The sequence below is a fragment of the Protopterus annectens genome, chromosome 8.part0 (assembly GCF_019279795.1).
Source record: "Protopterus annectens isolate FY-2018-M chromosome 8.part0, PAN1.0, whole genome shotgun sequence".
NCBI lineage: Eukaryota > Metazoa > Chordata > Ceratodontiformes > Protopteridae > Protopterus > Protopterus annectens.
In genome coordinates, this window is record NC_056741.1 from 913,478,067 (window position 1) to 913,490,566 (window position 12,500).

At 37.9% G+C, this 12,500-nt stretch overlaps 1 protein-coding gene across 5 annotated transcripts in view; it reads right to left on the reverse strand.

The window, feature by feature from the left end:
* Nucleotides 1–12,500, reverse strand: part of LOC122809153 — a 1,026,347-nt gene that overhangs the window by 63,747 nt on the left and 950,100 nt on the right. The gene's annotated exons all lie outside the window — the stretch shown is intronic.

Sequence of the window (12,500 nt, forward strand, 5' to 3'; positions counted from 1 at the left end):
GACAAAACTGTCGCAGAAGGACAAAGTACTAAAAGTGGGAGACAGCAGAATGTTGGTTGAGAATGATTACTCATTCTACACCAGACAGAAGAGGAGCAAATTTATTCCACTATACAGGGAATGTTGAGATACAGGTGTAAGATTCAAACTGCTGTACCAAGCTGCCTTCAAAATATTCTTCACTGGAGAGACAAAATCATTTTTGATGAAGTACATGGTAAGGAGGAAGATATAAGACAACTACATACATAACTGGTTAAAATAAACAAAACACTGATGGAGTATATCTACACAAACAACAAAAGGTTGTAAAAATAGGAGAAGCTTTAAACAAATATTCATATGAGATGATAAAGCTGCAAAAATCTGAGGTAAAAATGAAGAAAATGCTGGCTGAATATGAGACTTCTCAGGAAGAGATGTTTCAAAAATAATAGAATTAGAGGATAGAGCACATAGGGAAAACCTGAGATTTTCAGCTATACCAGAGAAGTTGGAAGGAACAGACTGTATTAATTTTATGAAAGCATAAATAAGCAACTGGACTGGTATTCCACAGCAGGAGCTGTTAGTGAAAGGCCACATTGTGTATATTCTCCAAACCTGGCTATAGAAAAGCAATCCAAACCTTTACTAGTAAAGATGCAATCCTACCAGCAGAAGGCATTGATTCTGACAAAACTGTGGCAGAAGGACAAAGTACTAAAAGTGGGAGGCAGAATGTTGGTTGAGAATGATTACTCATTGTACACTAGACAGAAGAGGACCACTATACAGGGAATGTCGAGATACAGGTGCGAGATTCAAACTGCTGTACCCAGCTGCCTTTAAAATATTCTTCACTGGAGAGACAAAATCATTTTTGATGAAGTACATGGCAAGGAGGAAATACAAAAGTTTGTTCAACAAAAAGCAAGCTGTGAAACAGGAGGAGATTCTGCTTCTTGTTCTTCTGGTAATAAAGACTACAGAGGGACTGCACCTGTGAAACCTTTTCAAATGTTTCAACAGAAAATGTTGGAGAGAATGAAGGGAGCATGAAAGTTCACTAAAATAATTGAGAGTGCATTGGAAATGAAGCAGAGACAGGATTTTGAAGATGAACAACAATAAAACCAGTAAATTAACATGGGATTACAAGGATTACAATGCAATACTTATACTGCGGTGGTGGTGCTACGGTAGTGTTGTCACCTCACAATAAGACGTTGTCCTGTTCGATTCTCAGCTAGAGCATCTTCTGTGTGGAGGCATGCGTGAATGGGCATACCTTCGTTGAAGGTTGTGCATCAGGGCTGGCAACTCGGCACATAAAAATCTACTGCCAATCATTAGCAGACCGGAGTTCCGCTGTGGCGACCCCTAACCGGGAAAAGCCGAAAGACACAACAGCATTACAATGCAATACTTATATTTGTGAAATATGACAGAACAAGAAAATGTGGAAATATTGCACATTTTCAGAATTTGTTGGACTTGTGGGGGATTCTAAAGCATATGATCTACTTCATGTCCTTAATGTTCAGAAAAGTGCTTTGCGAGGAGAAGAGAAGGGAGAAAGTTAAATGTAAGTAAAGATTTTTTTCTTTTCTTAAATAGTACAGTTTTAAGACATTTTTTTACATGCTATAATTTTTTTTCAATTATTTTTAGGTGTAATGGGAATTGTAAACAGGTGCTGCTGTTCTTTTTTCTTTTCTTTCTCCCTTTCTTCTACTTCAGTTTTAAGAAATGTAGACACTGCAATGAAAAAAAAAGCTTGTTTAAAAAGCATGATAAAAGAAAAATCGATATGTTTTTCTCATTCTTGCATGGGGGAATGACTGATTAAAGATCTTAGATTGATTTAGCAACAAGTTTTAAGAGCAAGTGAAAAAGAACATTGAATATTATGAGCCTTTTTTCTAGCAAAGACATGTATGCTCAGTAACAATTCTGCAGCTGTTTTTCATGTTTCCATGGAAACAATCTGATAAAGAGAAACTGACTGCCTAGTTGTCATGTCTTCATGGAGATAATCTGATGAAGAGATACTGGCTACATTCTGGTGGAGAGTGATTGGCTGAGAAAAAAAGAGAGAAATTAGCTAGGAGATAATGTTCTCTGGAAACATTTAGGGTTTTTCCAAGTTAAATAATGTTCTCTGAAAGCATTCAAGGGCTTTCCCAGCTGGAAGAGCTATAAAAATAAGACAAACCAATCAGCACTTAGGAGAAGCACAGGCTGCACCATGCATCTTAGCATGGATAACCTTTCTTTTAGGTTAACTCACATTTGTATCTGTGGCTGTCAGTTTGGGACATTTGTTCCTATTAGGAGAGTAAAACTTTAATATTTGAAAGTGTACATAGTTTTGTGTGTTAGTATTAAGTTAATAGGTTTTAGGGGGGTATTGGGGTGTGTTTGTTTTTTTTTGTTTGAGGGCTTTCAATAAAACAAAAAGTTTTATAAGATGTGATATAAGCTCAAATGGATATAACAAGAAACAACTGTATAAAAGTTCAACTTGCCAAACAATATGTACATGTAACACAAAAGCTGGAAATAGACATTTAACAAAAAAGGTGTTGTACATAAAAGGTGGGAATAATAACTTTTTAATACGATGATGCTTTCTGTAATGTCTTTAAATGTAAATGGCCTCACAGATAAATACAAAAAATAAAGAATAGTGAACTATCTTAAAAAATGTAGGGTGCAAATAACTATGCTACAGGAGACACACTTAGAAAGAAATAAAATTTAAGGCAAGACAGGTACCAAGGCACAACAAATTTAATAAAAGTAAGCACTTTCATACACTAATATCAGTGAACTCCTTGAAGTTCACTGATACTAGTGTACAAAAGTGCTTACTGTTATTAAATGTGTTGTGTCTTGGTACCTGACTTGCCTTAAATTTTGTTAGTGGTTTATACCTTCTCTGCTTTGTACTTAGAAAGAAATGAACATGTGAATTTGATAAAAAAAGGTTTTCAGGATGGTTATTCAATGGAATACCCGGGACAAAGGAAAAGAGGAGTACTTATATTAATTGATTAAGTGATAGAAGAAGATAAAGATAATAATGGCAGATTTGTAGTGCTACGGAGCTACTGGCAAGGGATGAGAATTACACTGGCATGTATTTACATCCCAACTAAAACTGCTGTAATGGAGCTTAAGAAAATTGTGGGAGAAATAATCAGTTTTCAGCAAGGAATACTAATTTTACGTGGGGACTGGAATTTGATTTGCAGCAGTGACGATGTGTCTGGGGGTCCCAAAAGGGAGAATATAACAAAGGAGGGTAGATTTTTGAAGAAATTTATGAAAATATTTGGCATGGAAGATGTGAATTAAGCAATAGGAGTTCGGAGTGAATTTATATATTATTCCCCAATATATAAAAACTGGGCTAGGCTACACAGAATTTACATTTCACAGGAACATGTGCATTTAATTGAAGGCCTTGATACTAACCCAATAACTATTTCAAATCATGCACAAGTAATAGCTAAACTAAAAGCACAGGTTAATGAAATAAAAATGAGACATTGGCATTTTTCCACCTATCTGTTGAAAGAGGAATTTAAGGAATGGGTAGAGGAGATTATTCAGGAGCTGTTAGAGGATAGAAATTTCTTCTGAAAATATAGCTAGGGAGTGGGATAAAATTAAGGTGGAAATAAAAGAAAGGGTGGTATGGTTAAAAAGTAACAAGAATTATTTAGAGGGGCTGACAAATGTTAACGTATTGCAGAATAGAGGGTATCTCACAGAACAAGAAGAGGATCAACTGCAGAATGCTAGACAGAAAATAAGGGATTACTTCAATAACAAGCACGTGTTTAGAAAGGTTGCTATCCAGCAAATGTTTTTTGATAATAACACAAGAGCACAAAATTTTTTAGCACAACAACTCAAAGTAGAAAGGGCTGTCACCAAACTTAGGGAGTCTGAAGCAAGGAAGGTAACAAAAGATCCTGAAGAGGTATTAGAAATATTTTGGAAATTCTGTGAAAGTCTCTATAAAGCAGAGAAATACGAGAATCAAGAAAAGATACAAATGGAAATGTTTATAGAAGAATTAAATTTGCCAAGGCTAGAGGTAGATGAGGCTCAATTACTAATGGTTAGGATAGGAGGAGATGAGATAAAAATTTTGATGTATAACCAATCTACAGGAAAGTCCCCAAGAATAGATGGTATTCTTGGGGAGGTTTGGAAACTAGAAGGGAAAAAATTGATAAAGATCTGGAAGGTTTTTTTAACAGTATTTTAAGAGGAGAAAAGTACCATTGTCCTGGAAGAAAGCAGTGGTAACTGTAATACCTAAAGATCCATCCGATCCAGCTTCATATAGGCCCATTTCAATACTAAACCATAGTTATAAAGTGTTCATGTCTATAATGGCAAAAGAATGTCAAAAGTAATGCCAAAACTGATAGATATGGATCAGTGTGATTTTCTGTAGGGGAGGCAAATATTTGCCAATGTTAACAGAACATTGATGATCCAGAGGGAAGCAGAATGTAACAAAATACCATTGTTGTTGGTGGTCTTGATGCAGAGAAAGCCTTTGACAGAGTAGGCTGGGGATTTATGAGCAGGGCAATGGAAGCATTTGCATTTCCTGAAAAAAATATAAGGTTGATTAGGAGAATATATGAGGGATTGGAAGCAAAAATAAAAGTGGGTGGGTCCTCTCTGATAACCTCTGCTTGAGCAGAGGAACCAGGCAGGGGTGTCCTGTTTCCCCTTTGTTATTTGCATTATATTTAGAACCACTGACAAAAAAAATAAGGGACTCAGAAATTCAAAGATATAATTGGTACGGTAGTCAAGAAAGGCTGGCTTTATTTTCAGATGATTATTTTATACCTGACAAAACCAGAAAGAGACATTACAGTGTTGTGGAACATTTTGAGACAGTTTCAGATATTTTTGGGATACAAAATGAAGCTAAAACGAAGGCAATAGAGGTACGTTATGTACCTACACACAAACTGGTTCAGGAATATCCATCTTTATGGGGACATGATAAAAATGAAGTATTTAGGAGTATGGATTAAAAATGATTCTAGTGTGGCAGCTAAGAATATGTGGGAAGAGACTAAACAAAAGATAATACAAAAACTGAGAAAATGGAAGCTTTGTTATATGGATAGGGATAATAAGATACACGCAGTTAAAATGTTTTTAGTCCCTTTAGTCTTATACACAGGTCAGGCATATTTTTATCAACCAGAGAAGTTGTGGATAGCAATTAACAAAGAGCTGAAGGACTTTATCTGGGAGGGAAAGATGGCAAGAGTCAAGTGGGATAAGTTGATTCTTCAAGTAGAACAGGGAGGATTGAGTTTACCCAATTATAATGGGTATTTCATTGCTACACAGTTAACAATCCTATATATATAGCACAAGCAGAAAACTATATTTCAAAGTGTAAAGGGATGATGATGAAACAAGGGGGAAGCTTAAGAAACAAGGAGAGACTGTGATTTTGGATGCAGCCCTTTAAGGAGAATAGCAATAATTGTTCAGAATATTATACCCATAAAGTAGCAGAAAGTATTCTAAGAACTAAGCCAACACAGGATTGGACAAAGGAGATTCTGCTGAAAGGGATGAATGCAATTAGGGATATTGACAATAGGCAAGAGGGGGCTGAAATTTATTGGAGAAAACTAGCAATGGAACCACGGTTTTGGGAGTAAATAACTAGAGAGGGAAAGATGACAGAATGGGAAGACACCAAAAATGTATTTGGACTGCTGGTTAGAGATTGTCATCCCTATCAGGGATTGATATCAGAGTATAGGTAAATGGAAATAAATAGGGGGGTCCTAAATGAAAGACAAGCACTGGTAGAGTTTTTAGTAGAATCTAGAACAGAAAGTGACATTAAAAAAGGAATCATTAGTAGAGCATATAAAATATTGTACGATAAGTAAAAGAATCAATCATAGAAGATTAGAGAGGATTGGGAAGAGAGACTGGATAAGCAATTCACAAAGAAACAGTGGGAGGATATATGTATGTCTCCCAAATATGCAATAAAATCTAGAGGATTTTAGATTCTTGCCTGCAATGTCTACATAGGTATTTCTAGATCCCAAGTAGACTTCAGAGAATTTTTCCTCAGGCAGACACCAAATGCTGGAGGTGTGACAAGGAAGAAAGAGGTAACTGGGAACATATTTTCTGAGAGTGCATTGAATTGGCAGACTTTAAGGATTCCCTGCGGGGTGCACTGTTGGAGATGCTGGGTGGGCAGATTGGTCTGAAAAGAGAGATGATTTTTCTGAGCTGTGATACAGAATCAGAATTGCCTAGGCATGATAAGGTCTTCCTGTCTCTAATAATGGTGGCTGCCAAAAAAGCAATCACTTTGGAAATCAATGGAAATCAAAATCTAAATCAAGTATACTAGAAGTAGTGACTATAGTAACAGAGATAAAACAACGGGAATTGAGATCTTTAGAATTTTTTTATCTTTAGAAAAGGGTAGGAGCATACTACATAGGAAAAAATGGGGATTGTGGGAACAATACATAGAAGGGAGGAATAAGGTTTAAAAGGTGGCAGGACTTAAATGAGCTATGTAAGGTTTGACAAAAAAAGTTTGGGTAGATTATGAGTAATGTATAATGTTTGCAACTGGGAGTGTGTCAGTATGGTTTGTGATGTAAAATGCTTGCAACTAGGATTGTGTTAGTGTGGTTTGTTTTCTTTTGTATAAATATATGATTGCCTATGTTTTAAGTGATGGTTTAATAAAGAGATTTCTTGTTTTAAAACAGAAGGCAGGAATTGAATAATTTATGTAATGTTGCTTAGCTATATGATATATAGCAATATATGTAAAGTAAAATGTTTGTTCTGTTAATTTTGTGTGATTACTTTTCTATCACTGTAAATCTGCCACTGCCACAAGTGATAAAGCAATAAAGTTGTTTGGGGAAACAAACTTTCCTTGAAAACAGGGTTCTTCGTAAATATGTTTTTACAGCAATCAAAGAATGATACTTAAAGTCCCATAGTGTGTTCCATATGTCACTAAATAATTAAATAATTAAAATATGTGATAACTGGAGCTGTATATGTTTAATATTTGTGTTATAGGAGGTGTGTACTCAGCCTTTCTTATGGTTTTGCCTTTCATGAAATAACTTGCACCATATGCACTTCCTACAACACAGTCCATATTCACATGCATACAAGCAGACACACCCACACACCCACATACACACCCAAATGTGAAGCTCAATAAAGGTATAACATATAAATACATATCCTAACTAAAGGACCAGATTTTTTTTAAATATATCTTTTCATGGACAACCTACCAGCAGAGGTGTGCCTAGCTATTTTGACACCCAGTGCCATCTTTAGATCTGGCACCCCCTGAACTGGAAAATGAGGAATAAAATAGCACTGCTAATTGCAGCAAGACATCCTGGTGCATTCATTCAAAAGCATGCATGCTCACACACACACACACACACACACACACACACACACACACACACACACACACACACACACACACACACCCATGTCATTCTTACAAATATGCAAAATATCAAACCTGAAAATATCAATTTAAAAAAGAATGAAACTCAAAACATCTACATATATATATATATATATATATATATATATATATTTTTTTTTCCTCCCAGGGCAAGCCCTCTGCACCCCATACCCCTATATAAATATATATATATATATATATATATATATATATATATATATATATATATATATATATATATACTAACTCCAAGATTGCACAACAGTAGGAAAAATGTAAATTTCTAATCCTACCTTTTTTAGGCAATGCCATGAGGTCAAAACTACCAACATAAAAATTTCATCAAAACAAAAATTAAAGGTCATGCTGCTAAACACTAGGAGTCTAAACATGAAACTGTATTCATTGCAATCATTCTTAGCCCTAGAAGATGCTGACATTTGTGCAGTCACAGAAACCTGGTTCAAAGCTGTGGACAACACCCCTGCCATACCAGGTTATTCATTATGCATTCAGAACCAAAACCATGGGCAGCAAAGCAAAAGGAGGTAGAGCTGCAATATATATAAAAGACATACAAACATTTAGGCTGGTAAAACAGTATGGCGCACAGGAGACACTCCAGGGGCAGTTAATCATTGACGGGACACCTATTCAAATCATAGCTAGCTACAGGCCCCCAACTTTGACTCAAGATTCCTACTCCATCTGGACCTCTTTGAATCTGTCAAGATTCAACCCTTTACTCTGCTCCTGGGTGACTTTATCTATCCAACCATAGACTGGAAGAACTACTCATGCCAAAACATAAATGCCCAGAGATTCCTTGATTTCGTCAATGCAAATGCCTTGGACCAGCTGGTTGACACCCCCACAAGAGGTGAAAATAGCCTGGATTTGGTATTAGCAAACATGAGTAATCATCGCAGCATCCCTCAGTGTCATCCTCCCTGGTAAGATCTGACCACAAAGCAGTCACTTTCAAAGTCACCATCTCCCCTGACCCCCCCCCCCCCCCCAGCTAGGGTCAAACAAAAAAACTTCTCCAAAGCTGAATACCAGCCTCTTAAGGGAAGGTATAAACAGCTTCACAGCCCCCTCCCCCTCCACTGCACATATGTCCAAACCTACACCAAAGTACTGTAGGAGGATTTATATAGCTGCATGGAATCAGGAATAGTCGACAGAACAAAATCATCCTCCTCAAGGAAGAGTAAACTTGTCTGGTGGACATCTGCAATAAATAAACTCTATAATAAAAGGAAAAAAATCGCTGTCCAGGACCAAGAAGGAGCAGGTGCCTAATTGGAAGCAATCTCTCCTTAGCCTCAATAAGCAAATAAGAGCCCTAGTGAAATTCTCCAAAGCAAACTTCGAGTCAAAACTGGCCACATCTACTAAAGACAGTCACAAGGTTTTCTTCACATATGTCTGCAGTCTCAAGGGAAGCACCCAGATCTGCTCAGAACTGGTGGTCAAGGATACCACATACACAAACAATGTATATATAGCTAACCTACTGGCAGACAGGTTCAGTGAAAACCTCACCCCTCTGTCCCCCCCCCCCATCAGTAAATCAGGACATCCCCAGCACCTGTTCCCCTTCCCTTATCCCTAGGCAGCAAGTCATCACTGCCTCTGAAAGGCAAAAAATACAGCTTCCATGGGACCCGATAACATCCCAGTCTGCATCCTATATGAACTCAAGCAGGAACTTGCAGCACCATTAGGCACCCCATTCAACCACAGCCTGAGTAAAGTCTTCATCCCAGCTGAGTGGAGGACAGTCACTGTCATTCCTCTGCACAAAGGTGGAGTGGCCACAGATCCAGGAAATTACAAATCTCTCATTCTAACTAGCCTGATCTGTAAGGCCATGGAGCAGATTATCATGGACCTCATTAACAAGGACATTGGCAACCTCCAAACACTCAATTCCACACAGTTTGGTTTTGTCAAGGGGAGGTCATGCCTGTTAAATTTGATCAACTTCTGTGAGACAGTCACCAGAGCCATGGACGAGGGGAAGACAGTGCACACCACCTACCTTGACCTGGCCAAAGTCTTCGATACTATTCCCCACTCGGGGTATAATAGATAAACTCTCTCAACTAGGCATCAATAAACTCTCTCAACTAGGCATCAATCCATATGTTACCAGATGGGTAGCAAACTGGATCACTGATAGAATGCACCTAGTCAAAATAGGGGAAGCCACCTCAAGTAGTCGACCCATAATGAGTGGTGTATCCCAAGGATCGGTCTTGGGGTCTTTGTTCTTTGTGATATACTTTTCCAAGGTGAAGGCCAAAACCAGTGGGCTATGGCTGACCAAGTATACAGATGATTGTAAACTGGGTTCTCTCATCAATTTCCCTAGTGATGTGGACATCCTCCAAGAGGGTCTCACCCAAACAAATGACTGGTGCCAGAAACATGGCTTCATACTAAATGCCAAAAAATGCATCATCATCTCCTTTGGAGAGAGTGATGTCCCCACAACCTATCACATTAATAACAAGGTTCTAAGCATTCAATCAGTTGTGAGGGACTTCGGCACCCAGGTTGATAGCAAACTGACTTTTGCCCACCATATTGCCTCCTTTGTATGGAAAGCTTTCTACATGGCCCACCTCATTAGTAAGGGTATCTCATCCAGGGACAAGGTGATCATAACATCCCTGTATTCTTCCCTTATAAGACCGATTATTGAGTACAATGCCCCTTTTGGCATATACCTCATAAAGCATATGCAGCAGCTGGAGAGACCACAGAGATTCCTCACCAGGAGAATCCAGGACCTCAAATATCTACCATACACAGATAGGCTAAAGGTCCTGTGCCTCTACTCAGTCTCCTACAGACTCCTCAGAGGTGGCCTCTGTCTGGCATACAAAGCAATGTCAGACCCCGCCTTGATGGGACTGCTGCATATCCACAAGTCAACCTCCACTCAAGTAACCTGCACGAGTAACCTCAACCTAGTCTGTGACATCAATAGGACTTGTTGGTGGGACAGATTTGTGTCCCAGAGACCCCCCCTTCTTTGGAATAAACTCCCACTTCACATCCAGCAGAGTAACCTCATTAAACTTTTTTAAAAGCAACCAGGATAACTGGATGGGGGAAAGAAAATACACCCCTGGGCTTCCACCTGTGTTCCTGCTGGACAGGGCATTAGGTGCTAACTTGTTAGAACATGGACTAAATTCTTGGCTAGGCTTGTAAGGGCCTCAGCACCAATAGCCTAGTAACTTCCTATGATCCTATGATCCTACGATCACCTCTGTAACCTGATCTCACAAAAAGTAATGCCAATAAACTGTGATTATCCATCTGTTTGATCACTTATGGTGGCATAAGAAATATTCAATTGTCCAAACATTCAACTAAGAAGAGTCTGCTGCCCTACACAATAAAATATGTGTACACATAAATGAAAAACTGTGACTACATTTCACTGAAGCAAGTGTATTATAATATACATTTCTCAAAAGATCAGTTAAAGCACTACCTATTTTTTTTTTTTACCTTGCAACTTACACGGGTGCAGTCCCACTGTCAAAGGTCTCCAAGACTGTACCAGTGGTATCCAGGGATAAATCCCTATGTCCCAGGTGACCCAGATTCGATAAATGGCTTTGACACTTGATAGCATAAGTAAAAAGGACATGTGTGCCAGTCCTGTGGGGAGGTTGAGCCATTTGTGTAGACTGGGAGAGTGTCGCCTCCAAGTAGGACAGAGCTTTGTCTGAGTTGCAGATGCTTGGATGATATGCCACAAGACTAATGCAAGTCATGTGCTTGGATGGCACAAGTGCACATTGGGGAGAAATCAATCCTTAAGACAGTATGATGCTGCCCAGGAATTACCTGAGTTCATCAGAGGCCCTGAAATGGCCAGAGTTAATCCAGGGAAGGTCATGTTGAATTCAGTAGTCCTTGTGGATGGCAAAAGCTGCTGTAAGTAGCTGATTGTTAGTTGTGAGGGGAAACCAATAAAGGTCTATTGTCACCATGTCTTGGAGTTACAAAAGTTATTAGAATTTTATCCACAACCACACATGCTGTTTAAGTATGTGTGTGTTTATATATATATATATATATATATATATATATATATTGGGTGTGCTTCTTTTCATGCAACTGACATGTGTACTCTACGTTTGTACCATCCTACCTGATTCCTGACTCCTATCCCTATTCTATTCTACTCAAATCTCTGCCACAGCTTCACTTCATCTCTCTAAAATTCCTTTGCCTAAATGCATGTATTGTATTAAATGAACATAAATTTATTGTTTTTGCAAATATCTTAGTGATTGACTCAGCTCATACATTTCAAGATATGTAAAATCTTGTCTTGCTGTATATTGAATGTTAAACTGTTGTTCTCATATGCTGTACTAATACATTGTATATTGTCTTTCTGTCTGGAGCTTTTCTCCTCGGGCCTCCATTGAAAATGGGCTACCTTGGCCCAATGGACTTTCCCAGTTAACAAACTGAAATAAATAAATAAATAAATAACTAGATAAATAAATAAATAAATTGTGGATTTAATATCTATATATATATATATATATATATATATAAATATATATAAATGGGTCTTGGACTATTCACTGAAAGCACATTTCACTGAAACACATTTCACTCAAACACATTTCACTGAACATTATATATGGCCATTTCCCCACTGTTGTGCAACCCTAGGGTTAGTATATATACTAGCCCCCCCCCCACCTATTTTAAATATTTTGAACTGTATACATGGATACATGCAATTCCAATAAATTACTCTTTTCTAAACTTAATATGCATCCAAAATATGTGGGGGGCTATACCCCCCACCCCCTTACTATATATACTAACTCCAGGGTCACACAACAGTGGAGAAAAGGCCATATATAACTTTCAGTGAAATGTGTTTTCAGTGAATTGAGCTTTCAGTGATTTGTGCAGCTATTTGAGTTTCAGT